The 13,034-nt window shown below is 43.7% G+C and overlaps 1 long non-coding RNA gene across 8 annotated transcripts in view; it reads right to left on the bottom strand.

The window, feature by feature from the left end:
- The window catches only part of LOC149854118 (uncharacterized), a 276,904-nt gene that overhangs the window by 62,304 nt on the left and 201,566 nt on the right, over window positions 1-13,034 (bottom strand). For 6 of the 8 annotated variants that reach the window (XR_016438942.1, XR_016438943.1, XR_016438945.1 and 3 more), the window contains one exon: window positions 554-628. This is a non-coding gene — a long non-coding RNA (uncharacterized LOC149854118). Of the gene's footprint in view, window positions 1-553; window positions 750-13,034 lie in introns of all 8 variants that reach the window. The other 2 variants (XR_016438946.1, XR_016438948.1) reach the window with 1 other exon arrangement.

Below are 13,034 nucleotides of genomic sequence, written 5' to 3'. Positions count from 1 at the left end.
TGCATGGAAGTGATCCATTCAGGTTGGAGCTGCAGGAAGCAAGCCTAGGGGATTAAACACCACCAGCAGTATCATGATAAATGCCTCTGCTATATTGTGTAATCTCTGTATGCTGGCTTGAAGGAAATATGCCAAATGCTGAAGCTATAGGGCTTGGAATATATAAAATAAATTCATCCTGAATGGCCCTATGGGGCTACATGAGTTACCTGCTGCTTTATTGCAAGTAAATCATAAGAAATGATGCTGTTCCACATAATACTTAAAAAGTATTCTCAGCCTAAGTGAAATACATGTCAAACCCTAGCACATCTTAACAAAAAACAGCTTCAGATGAGAAAGGTAAGAATCAAATATAAAATAACTAAGAGTAAGCTCATCGTCTGCTGTAGCTGATCATAAATAATAATTGCTTTAAACTAGGAATTTTGAAAATGTAAATTAGTTTTCTGGGTGGTGTTTTGTGTGTGGGTGTCCTATAGCAACCTTCCAGTAATCTGAAAAGCAAACACAAAAAAGGCAGGGTGGGGGAGAGAAAGGGACTCATTCCTACCTTAGCAATCAGCACTTGTTTGCCACGAAGAAGAGATTCAGATAAAAACATATTGTCACAGTCTGGCAGTGTTGCCTGAAAGACATCAATGTGTTAGCAGACCTTGATCTTGTTGATAAAGAGTTTAGTGGGGTCTACGGACTCACATCTGCAGGAGACTCCTTGCCATAGCTGGATATGAGGGAAATAGGAGCACCTGCATATGACCAAAGGATTTTGGTTGGAGGTTAGAGTATCCTGTGGAAACAATGCTAGGCAAGTCAAAGCTGATCTTAGTCCTTACTGAAGCCAAACACAACGTCTACTGTGTGGACAACTGTTGATCAAGCATTATCTACCTGCGTAGCTCACAAAGCTACCTCAACTTCTGGCTCCCTAAATTCACATAAATAAATTAAATATATTCTCCTCCTGCAATAAAAATAACTCCTTGAGACAGTGATATTGTCAGGAATGGACTTGTGAGATATGGGTGAGAATTTAATATAGCTGCACTTCTTCTGGGCATATGTGGCAAAGGTGGAAATTGGTGATGAAAAGGAGGGTGAGAGAGCTAATTTCAGCACTGCAATAACTCCCCTGTGCCTTTATCCCCTTTACTGGTGTCTGCAACACTCAGGACAGGGCTGTTCCTCAGTAAAGAGGGAGCAGCCACTAAGGCCACGTACAGAAGTTACACTTATTATGGCAACAGGAGCACAGAAAGTGCGCTACAGCTGTAACTGAAACAGATGGTCTGGGCGCATAGAGCACTGTAAAAATAGCAGATCCCACTTGAAGATAACCCTGGATGGATGTGGTATCAGACTTCAGCACTAGGTCAGAGTGCTGTAACGAACGTCCGTACCACAGCCCATCCCGACTCACGTTAGGTTGCATTCCACAGACATCCCATGGAGCACTGTGGCAACCCTGCTCACCCCCTCTCAGGGTGGCGCTCTAGCCTCAGCCAGAGCTCATGTGATCTGCCTGAGCACTGGGCCCCCAAAGACTCACATTAGATTGTGTGTGCAAGTTGTGCAGTTTGTTATGAATCTCTGTGCACTGAGTACAGTGGTGAGCCCCCTAGTGCAACAATTTCTGGACAATGCAAGAGCACAGTAATCTGCTGGGACGTATACCATTGCAAGTGCGGTGGTTCTGAGCGCTTTCAAGTTGGCACACAATGTCATGCTGGTTAAACCTCTTAAGGCAGCTATCCATGCAGAGACTTGACTTCTGATGTTCTGGATGTGATATTTATAAGTGAGGGAACAGTCTAATGCGACTCCTTGGTTCGCTGGGGTACACTCATGGGGAAAGTTGTGGTTCCCTACTCTGATATTCAGCATGATCTTGGCTTGATGATTGTTCACATGGAAGACCAATGATACTGATTTATTGATGCCGCCCACTGACCTTGTGCCTCTCAAACACCACCACCCCCAACCCCTGCACCACTGGCCTGGAATGAACCTGAGGTGCCAGGGTCAGGACCCCTTAGTGTTGTTGCGAGCTTGTCAGTCTGTGTTACATTGAGCAGAGCCATAAATTTGGGTAATTATCAACAGACCACCCCCATGCCTTAAGGCTGAGTTGCTTTCCTGAGAGAGGCCAGTGTGTTTACCCGGATCCACCTGACACAAACCCTAATCCAAGCAGAGCATGATATACATGGGAGCATCTACATGAGATGCTTTACTATGCAAAAGAGCTAATTACTGCACAGCAAGCATCTGCATCTACATGTGCAGATGCTTACTGTGCAGTAACTAAATTGGCTACCTGCAAATGCAAGTACAAATTTATTCAAGATTAGTATGCACATTAGCGCATGTGTAGACCCCTGAACAGGAGCAAATGTGCTCCCAGTCAGCTGGGCAACAGGGGGCGGGAGATTGTTCCCTACCCCCATGAGCTGCCAGGGTATAGGGATAATGTCCCCCTGCCCCAGCTGACTGGGAGGTCCCAGGCCCCGTTCTGTGATCGTGGGGCCAGGACTGGGAGATCTTTGTCTCCCAGCCTGAGCCCTGCGGTTGCATGACCCAGGCTGAGAGATTCTTATCTCCCAGTGCCAGCTCCGCAATCTTGGGGGCACCACTGGATGATCATTGCCCTCCTGAGCCACAGTGGTGAGGCAGACTGCCACCCACCCCACTCCCCCAGCATGGAGAGCCCTGCTCCAGGGACTGCTTTCTAGGGCAACATGATTAAGAGTCCAGGAGGGTGGATGGGGGGCCTGGATGGCAACCATGGAGGAATACTGTGCATTGACTGGGGGCATGTGGAAGGGATGGCAGGGCCCAAGAACAGAAGATATGGTGCATGGGAGCTGCTGCCCTGTGGTCTGAGGAGCTAGGAAGGTGTCCAGAGGGGCCTGCTCTGGAGATCAGCAGTACAGGTGGGGAGGCGACCAGGCTGCCCAATACCCAATGCCAGGGCCAGCATTTACTCAGTCTGCTGTCCCTCTGCCGCCCCAAGGTTTCATGTTTATTAAACTGAAGTGCTCCTTCTGGTGATCCAGCTGCCTCCCATAGGGCTTCATGAGCCAGAGCAGAAGCGGGTAGGATGGCCCTCTGACAAGGACTGGGGGAGGGTGTGGTCAGTGATGTCACCAATGATGAAATCAAGGACTCCAGGTACCTAGTGCCCACTCCACCACCCCGGGGAACAGTGAGTTGTGCAAGAGGCAGGCATCATCCCCATTCGCTGCGTAAAAGTTGGTAGCCCAGTCGTGTCCTGGACACCTGGGGGGGGGGGGGGGGGGGGTGTGTGTGTGTGTCCAGAATGCCTGGGGGGAGAAGAGGGTGTAGCATCCAGGCAGACAGCCATGAGGTCCCCACCAGCCAATCAGTGTTGGCTTGGCGGTTCAGCTCCACTCACGAGTCTTCGGCAGCCCAGGGATCCCACAGGGCATGCTGGGAAGTATGTGAGAAGCCCCCTGCCTCCTGCACTTGGGCCGTGCAGGCAGACTCTGAGCCCCCACGCTTCCCTTCACAAAGGCTAATGTGTATTCTGCTCCTCCCAACCTATACAGGGGCACTTAGACTAAATTTAGAGCACTTCCACCTCAAGCTTCTTGAATGCTATGTTTCGCTTAAGTTACCGTATTTATGTTACAGTGTTGTTTGATGCTTGGCATAGCTAAGGCTATCTGCTCTGTTAAAATTAGCTGGTATGCCTGGTGATTAAAAAGCCTTTTTGTCCTTTTGAAGGTAAATCATTCAAAAAAAAAAAGTAAGCCTGGATGCTGCAGCCAGCCCTTAATTAAATTTTGTAGCATTCTGAATGATAATGCATTGGTCTCCTCTCTAAATCAAGGCTGAGAAATTATAATATGGCAGGATAAACAGGAAAAAATGAAAATGAATGCTTCTGAAAAACAAATCACATTTTTCTGCAAATCTATTTACCGGGCATTTCTGCTTATAAACTTCAGAGCTAGAAAGCCTCACTTACATTGAACCTAAACCACTCAAAAGTGGATCTTTTCCTCAATTTCGTGACTTGCTGTTCCTGATAGAAATCCATAAACTTGCACAGTGCATTAAAGGCATTACCATAAGCAGTACAGTAAATAGACCAAGACTATTAACCTCTGTATAAACAAGTAAGGTAGAAGATGGATTATGGAGGATAAAGCTCATGTTTACACACATTTATCTTTGGTAATTAGACATCTGGGGGTGTGGAAACCACAAACATAAGAAAGAGGAATTGATTTATTATTGGGTAATGTGTCTGGTTTTTGCAACAGGGTCTAAAAGTAGATCTCATCAAGTGATAATTTTTTACGTCATTTGCATGGTAAAAGAATGAAAGTGGCAATTATTGCCCTATTATATATCAAAGGTTGTTAGAGAAGGTGGGCCCAGTGACTTCTAGAGCACAAGACACTCATGTCTCCATGAAAGACCTATATTTCAAAATCCATTCTGCCTTAATTGGACATCACAGGAAAAGATGCCATAACATGACTCTACGTTAGATGCAACCTAGTTTAAGGACAGCTCTCTGGGACAAGGTTACAAGAGACCCAGGAGTGAGAATTTGGTTTTTTGTCCTGCATAGAAATGGTAATCCTTTCAACTGGGTGCTGAGGCTGTTGTCAAATGAATTCACTTCTACTCTTTCTATTAAGTAACTGGATAAATAGAACATTTCAATGTACAGTGTTTAACCTAGATCTGTATCCGTATATAATGTATATACCTGTTACACAGATCTATAGTGAAAACTACATACTTACAGCCACAGTGCCATGTTTTGGTGTGAGCCATTAAGAGACTACACATTATTCAGGACTGAACTATGTTATCAAACAGCTGATTTTGAGAGTGCTCTATTGCTAACCCTCTGCTCTGTAGATGTGCAGCTCTTTCATATAATAGGAAGCACAGTGGACCTAACTCAGTGTTTCTCAACCAAGGGCCCACAGCATACTGGAGTCCCTTGAGATGCGAGCCGCTGTGTGATGCCACACTTAGGTGTGCAAATATGATTCACGAGATAAACCTAGAGACTTCAAATAGGAATTTGTAGTGTTAAATGTGTTCTGACCTTGTTGTGGTTTGTCTGAGCTCTTTGCAACAGAAAATTGCTCTATTATTTTTCTCTAATCAAAACATGAGTGAAAACTAAGAGCTGGCATTTTCTGAGGGCTGCTTCATGTCTAACAAAAGGTGCCTTGAATCTAAAAAGCTTGAGGACCCCGGCCTAAATAATAATCATGGTGAGAGAGTTCACATTCAGAAACAATTTGCAGATCTGGGACCTTAGAGATAAGGGGATATTGTTTCCACGTGAGTAGATGGAGGTGTATTTTTTTTCCCTTCTGCTAACACTTGGCTTCACAGGTATAAGATAGACCTTGCCATCTTCTTGGATGATAAAACTCATCTATGTACAACTAAGTAAATAAATCACCACTTTAAATGCCACAGTTGGTAATCTATTTTGTTGCTAAAATTCACCTGGTTTCATCAACTTCCACAAGTGCATATTCTTCTAGTTAAAAAAACACGAAGGAAGGCTTCCAAAACAACTGGATGATGCAAACCAGGTACATGTTTGGGTCAATAAAAACCAGCACAGAAAAGAGCTGTGTCCCTTTTGAGAACAGCATTACTTTGGTAAAGTCGGCAAAACACCCATATATATATCTTTTTGTATGTGATGTTTCTGCACGGTGTATGCTAGCAGCGTGACTTGGAATTTCCCATAGTTGAGAGAGGGGTAAAGAATCCAACTCTTTCCTGAGAATCAAGTGCTTTCCATTATGGATCCTTCCCAAATCTTCTACATCTTTTGGGGCAGACATTATACAGTACTGCAAATCACCTGCTAATGGTCTTGACACAGTGTAGGATAAGTAACAAGGTGAGGGTGCATGCTTTTTATGGAGGCTTTTTGCATCGCTCTCCAGCAAATGCATTTGGCATTTTCCCACTGCTTGGAACGTCAAGGTAAATGGCTAGCAGTATACAATGCTACTATTTCAGGGAAGCTAACTGCTGTAATAGAAATGCCAGTCTGTTGTTACCGATGGAATAGTCATCTATAACCCAGGCTCAGGTCCTTTCTAATGTTCATAAAGCAGCTGTGCACTTTCTGGCAGCAGAACCCGATCGGGTGAATTATGCCTTACATTTAGTCAAAGACCACGCATTGTTATGAGTTAATCGAAGTCAGGATGAGGGGAAAATTTTGTTCTACAAATCACTTTGGCTTGACTCAAAGGCATTACATTGCAATATACTTTCTGGTTCCCATATTATCGCACAAAATTTATAGTTGTAAACATTTCCTGGCTTCTACATTAATAGGCTAATATTAAAGGTGCTGTGCAACCAGGGCTCTAATTGGCCCCACTGGGATTTGTGGGAGCTGAGTGCTTCTAAAATTAGGGCCACTTTTATTTAAGAGACACAGTGAAGACTTAGGAACCAAACCTTTGGCTGCCCTCATCTGAATAGTATAGAGGTTTTCAGCTTCTTCAGTATTTACTTTTCTCCAATAGTCTGCTTAAGAATTGAGCTTCTCTCAACCGATTATTTGTCCCTATGTAACAATCAGCTTATATCTCTTGCAAAAACTCTTAGTTTCTGAAAAGTTCGGGAACTTATAAAATCCTAGAATCATAGAAAATTAAGGTTGGAAGCGACCTCAGGAGATCATCTAATCCAACCCCCTCCTCAAAGCAGGGCTATCCCCAACTGGATCATCCCAGCCAAGGCTTTCTCTAGTTGGGTCTTAAAAACCTCCAAGGATGAAACTTGTTTTCACTCATGATTGACTGTAGTCTGAACTTCAGAAAAGAGCTATGTCAAATAAAGCATTTTAGTGCTGCGTGAGGGCCTCCAAAAAAACCTATTTTTAAAAAAATGCACATTCACGCACCCCAATTCCCATCGAGCTTCACCTCATTAGCCAAGACTTGTTTTACCATTAGTAAATCCTTCCATGCCCTATCACAGAACCTGACCTGTTTTCTCAGTTAGATATTTTCATATTACAATATTAGATAGCACCAGAGACAATAGATAGCCATAGGGACTCTGCAAGTGAGCTGTATGAACTCTTCTTACCAGAGAGCATTCAAAATCCAGACCTGGATCCAAACACTGAGAGACAAGTTTTCCATTTCCCTACAAGGTGTCTGGAAAGAAACTACCTTCTAAGGCAGACTTGTCCAACATACGGCCCGCGGGCCATCACGCGGCCCTCCAAGCTGTTTTCTGAGGCCTGAGGTGCTGCAACGGGAAACAAAAGTAAACACTGTATTTTCATTTTGGGGGGGTGATGTGATACTGCTTCCTGTGAGGTCTTTGAATATGGCTCGCTGGCCCACTGGGTGATAAAAAGTTCATGATCTGGCCCCACATTCAAAAAGGTTGGACACCCCTGTTCTAAAGAGACCCATTAGGCTGCTAAGGTGTGGGAATATAGCATCATTCCTTTTAAATTGTTTGTTAGCCTTCTAGCGATATGTACTGTACTCTAAGCTTTCAGGGCATTTTTACACATGCAAGTGCTGCAGTGCTGGGCGCTTTGAAGAGCGCCCGGTGTTGCAATGCTTACAGTTGCATAAGTGCCAAAATGCACATCAGCACTGAGAAAATGGTGGTGGTGTGCTTTTGAACTAAAACATATCAGAGATGCTTTCGTTCAAAAGTACAGCACCACGATTTTCTGTGTGCTGATGCACATTTCGCCACATATACAACTGCACGCGGTACAATGCAGTTCGCCTCAGCTCGCGTGTAGAGCAAACTCAATTAATCAAGTCTGCTCCCAAGTGGCAGATCTCCGGTGCATTGCGGGACAGAAAACTGTGTGTAAAAATGCCCTCAGAGTCTACAGAAATGGTCAAAGCAACAGAGGTACGCAGCTATCTTACCTGTTGGTGTATATTAAGTGAACACGGAGATCCTGGAACTTATTATACTGGTTTTGGTTTTTTTCTAATTTCTGCATGCGTTTTGGGCCAACACCAGTGGTTCTCAACCTCTTTAGACTCAAAGCACCCTTTGTTACACTGGAAGAATCCATCATAAAAAGCCAGTTTTTAGTTTTCACTTATTTTTTAACTACAGAAAAAGTAGTAGAGCTATTTTTCTGTTGTAAAGAACTCAGATAACAACAGGCCACAATGCATCGAACACTTCAGATTCCTATTTGAAATCTCTGGCACCTAACAGTGCTAACATTGTGTGTCACTCCACATGACCCTTGAAAGGATTTCAAAGCACCCTGGTGTGCTGTGGCACCCTGGCTGAGAATCAGTCACCTATACCCAATGACATGTGACCATTGCGTCTCCTGAGCTAAGGATGACAGTCAAATGGTCAGATTAGTATGGAGTGTGGGTTTTTTGCCTTCCTTTGTAGCAAGGAGCATGGCCCTCTTTCCGGGATCTCTTGAGCATATATTAACAACTGTTACCGCAGCAGGACATTGGCTGCCTTGATCCCCCTGCTTTATGTGTGGCAGATGAGGGTGTTATGTCTTGTGCTATGTCTGGGTTGATTGTATATTTTTGCTAAGAGGTTAGACAATGGATTTGTATAGGATGATTTGAACAGAGATGATCCTGTCTCAGGCAGGGAGTTGGGCTAGATGCCATATGGGCTAAGTACAAACAGTCCAAAGTCCTGAGGCTGAATCTATTCAGTCTTTGCAGGTTAGTCTAAACTGCAGAGATTAAATTGAAACAGAAATGAAAAGACATTTACCTTTGATTCAGGAAATACAGCCACATGTCTGCAGTGACTCAGACCAGAATCTGGGGGGCACTAGAGCACAGCTCTCTGGCTGTATGTTCACTTCCTCTTCCTGCTGCACCTGAGGTCTCTGGGATTTGTATTCTAGACTTACAGCAGCAGGACTCTGCAGGGTTTCTCATCACTTCCCCTTTCTGCTTCCAGGTGCCTCTGGGATTTGTAGTCCACAGTGGAAGCCGGCAATAAGCAATATGTTTGAGTGGGGGAAGGGGTGTCTAACCCCCCTCCCTGGCCCCAGACCCCAGGTGAGGTTTACCTGGAGGGGACTGGGCTGCATCCCCAGCCAGGATTGCACCCCTCTCCCCACCTTGCCTTGTCAGCCAGTCCTCACTGCTCCAGCTATGGAGCAGAGGGGAGGGAACAGCCCTGCTCTGCTGAAGCAGACAGCACAGCACAGTCCAGGGCTGCAAGGCATGCTGGGATGCAGGGCGACTGTGATTTAACTTGAACAAGGAAGGGGTCTGGGACAGAAGTTTCATAAACTGGTTTGACCCAAATGAGTTCAGGCTGATACTACATTCAACCAGGTTTATCTTAAATCAGTTTTAGCCATTCTGAAACTGGTTTATATGCACTGAGCTTCTGTTCTCTTACAGGTTTGAACCAGTTTCTGATCACTTAACCAGTTTATGTGTAACTTCTCTCCCTAGCCATGCACTTCCCATCCAACGCTACTTCTCTAGGATTCACAGAACAAGTGGACCAGTTACATGATTCAACAGGTTACATGATTTACCTTAATATTCAGGATGTTTGGGGAATTAAGTGTTTGTAATAGCAGTTCAATAATTTGATTCTCGTTTCAGTTAGAAAACACAAAATGTGGAGCCTGGATTTGTATTAAAACAGAACTTTGAACTGTAAATACATCTAGTGATTTGGAAAACGCACAATTAGCCTAACAAAAAAACAAAGTAGATGCGAAGGAGTCTGCATTGAGTCCTGTTTGTCAGAAATCATTTTAGAACTACTTAAATGATTGTCTAAAATGACTACTTCTATTAAATTATTTCTGATATATTTACAATCCTCTCGATTTAATCATAAATTCTTAGCTATTTGTTTGTTTCTCTTCTATGTTAAGAGTATAGTAAGGCTTTTCAGAGCTAAACTTGCTTTGTATTTCTTCTACCACCTACCTACCACGAGGGCAGAGAAGCCAACCGGAAGCCTAAAGCAACATTTTATCTTTGATTAGTCATATTTGAATTTCTTTTTTGCCTGTGAAATAACAGCCATAGGGACAAATGTCTAACAACATGGGGGCCAACCAGGTCACTTGAAAACCAGCTCCTGGGGCATGTCTGGATTGTGAATGAGTTCATGACTTTTGTTAGGAGCTACCATTCTCCCATTGAGATTATGCTTCCTACTTTAGAGGGATCACATTCACTGAGCCAACAACTGCCTGTAGGCAATGAGTATATATAACTGTGCCCTGAGGAGCACAACACTTAACCTTATGGGAAATAGTTTGTGGGAATGCGGGGAACAAGAGAAGCGGGGGAGAGGAGAGACTGTTATTGTCACTAATGCTGACACTAGAGTCTCTTCTTGTTTGCTCATATTTTTCTATTATTTATCATTTTGTCTAGGAGATATAATGTAAGACATCCTGGGTTTCTTGTGCAGGTCTGGGGGGGAAAAAATAGCATCTTATCATGTCCACTAATATCAACTGGTACTGTGGTAACACTAAGAGGCCACAGTCTTAGATTGTTACCCCACTGTGACATTCCCATACTCTCAAAAGCTTTTCTTTTCTGTGAAAGCTAATTTAATAAATCTGATACAAAAACATCTCCTATTAAGTCTGCAGGGCATTGCCCTTCTGAATGGAGACACTGGCTGGAAACTCTCGTTTCTGGCTTCAAATCCCCCTCCCATCTGCTCTCCTCTAAATTCCAAACCTGGATTAATTTTGAGCACTCAGATAATGTTCAGGTGTTCAGCTTCTGGGTTAAATATTTTAGATTCTTCCTCTACATAATTTGATAGCTTAATCTCTGGTGAAGCCTCAAACATCTGAGCACTGTTAGTGTAAATGATTGTTTACAAGGAATAAGACAATGTTGTTAACATATTATATTATCCTAAAGCATGCAACACCCTTTCCTCTGCTTCCACTTTATAGCTCAAACTGGACTACTGAACAGAGAAGAGACCAAACAAAGAGGAAAAGGATGCAGTGGCTGGCAAAGGATTCTCTCCCAGGAATAAGTTTTTATTAATTAGTGCCTAGTAGGGCTGTGTGAAACAGGCCACATTCAGTTCGGATTTGGATTAAGCCCAAATCGGGGACAGCGATTCAATCTGTTCATTCAGATCACTGTCCCTGATTTGATTTGGCGGAATCTGAAGATTGGATGCTGATTTTGCGAATCAGCAATTTGGACCTAAACAAAACTTTTGAAGTTTTTTTCTACATACCTGGAACTGGCAGGCTTGGCTCGTGATCACTGCGGTGCTGGGGCAGATGCAGCATCCCACAGGAGCACGGAGGGCTCTCCAGCATGCTCGGCAGCAAATCCACAAGTGGACCAGAAGTACTTCTGGTCCTCGTCTGGTTCCACTGGGGAGCGCACTGGTACCCTCCTCCCCGCCCCCTCATGCTCCCCCAGCTCGGCAATAAGAAGGCACCAGATGCCAAGCCAGGAGGATGTGGCCCACCCCCCCACACCCCCTAGTGCACTCTCCAGTGGACCCAAAAGCGGACCAAAAGTGCTTCTGATCCATTTCCGGGTCTGCTGCCAAGTCTGCTGGGGAGCCCCCCTGTGCTTCTGTGGGACACGATGCATCCTAGCACCACAGCGTTCAGAGCCCCCGCTACCTAGAGGTATCTAGGAAAAACGTTTAAAGCTGTATCTATGTCCGAATTGCCAAATCTGTCTGAATCTCTCCAAACTGATTCAAAGGGTTCTGAATCGATTCCAAGAGATTAAAGGGTCCTCTGATTTGATTTGGAGTTTCAGCCACCGATTGGGCTGAATCTCCACCAAATCGAATCAGGGACCAAAGCTTCACACAGCCTTAGTGCCTAGTAGCGGTGGCCAAATATTAAAATCATGTTCCATTATATTTACCACTTTTCATTTTGCAAAGTGAGTAAAATAATGAAACGGAAGGCAAGTTCAGTACCTGGCCATTTGTAAATGACCAAGTGCTCAGCAGATTCACCGAGATGAGTTCTGTAGGAGGAAGACGTGAAAGCGTCTCTACCTTCCAAAAACCCATTGTCTAGATGAAGTATAGCACTGGGAGCAAGGAGGGCTGGAAGATTTGTTCCTAAAGAATTAGCCCATTTTTATACAGGGGAAAAATGAAGCTTAGGTCAAGTCTCATGCATAGCTAAATTGGTCTTTTAAGAAGTCTTTAATTCAGTTTCTCACTGACTTCACTTGTCAAGTGAGATAAATAGTTTGGAAGAAAAATCTATCATTAAATTTGGGTCTTCTATATAAAAGGTCCAAGCCCCTTCATGTGGTATGCATGTGGCCAAGGCAACTGATGGACGTCTTTCTCATTTAACGCTTTTTTTAATAGAGAATGAGCCAAGCAAAAAGCACAGTAATGCCAAACTCACTATTGGCATAATGCGATCCATTTAGAAAACTGACATGACCTAGATTTCGATTTGCAGAACGGAGTGATACACAGTTGACTGTGTGTAAACAAACACAAAAAAACCCAACCTTATGTAACGCGTGGAAATGCTAGCGTCTGGATGGAGTCTCAATCCTATTTTACATATTGGCAATTCAAAAAGCTGATATGGACAGAGATAGTCCAACTTCTAAGATTTACCATTCAAACATACTTGAACTGCCATGAAAAATGCAATAAAATAATTCTTTCAGACAAGTTTAGAGAGAGGTTTTCCCAAAAGACAGAATTCTGGCTTCCAGTCACATAAAGCTTACACTTTGTCAATAACACAGTGAAGGAAGGCATGAATGAATTTTATTTCATTGGACAAGTGACTTGGAATACAGATAAGGCAGGGTGAGCATATAAACCTTTAAATAAATGTTTTAGCACTATCTGGAAGGGAGGAATGCAATTGATTCCAATCTTTTCTGACAGAAAATCAGTTCCTCTAAAACTCTTGGGGCAACAAACGCTAACTAAAAGTGCCTGCTCCTAATAAAATCTTTAAGTACAACAAAATAAAATGTTGTCATTTGCAACTAATAGGCTACAATTAATGCAAGCACTTCTTT

The sequence above is a fragment of the Crocodylus siamensis genome, chromosome 13 (genome assembly GCF_052110815.1).
Source record: "Crocodylus siamensis isolate JL-2025a chromosome 13, ASM5211081v1, whole genome shotgun sequence".
Taxonomy (NCBI): Eukaryota; Metazoa; Chordata; order Crocodylia; family Crocodylidae; genus Crocodylus; species Crocodylus siamensis.
Note: the sequence above shows the minus strand (reverse complement) of the source record. Positions and strands in the feature narration are given on the sequence as shown.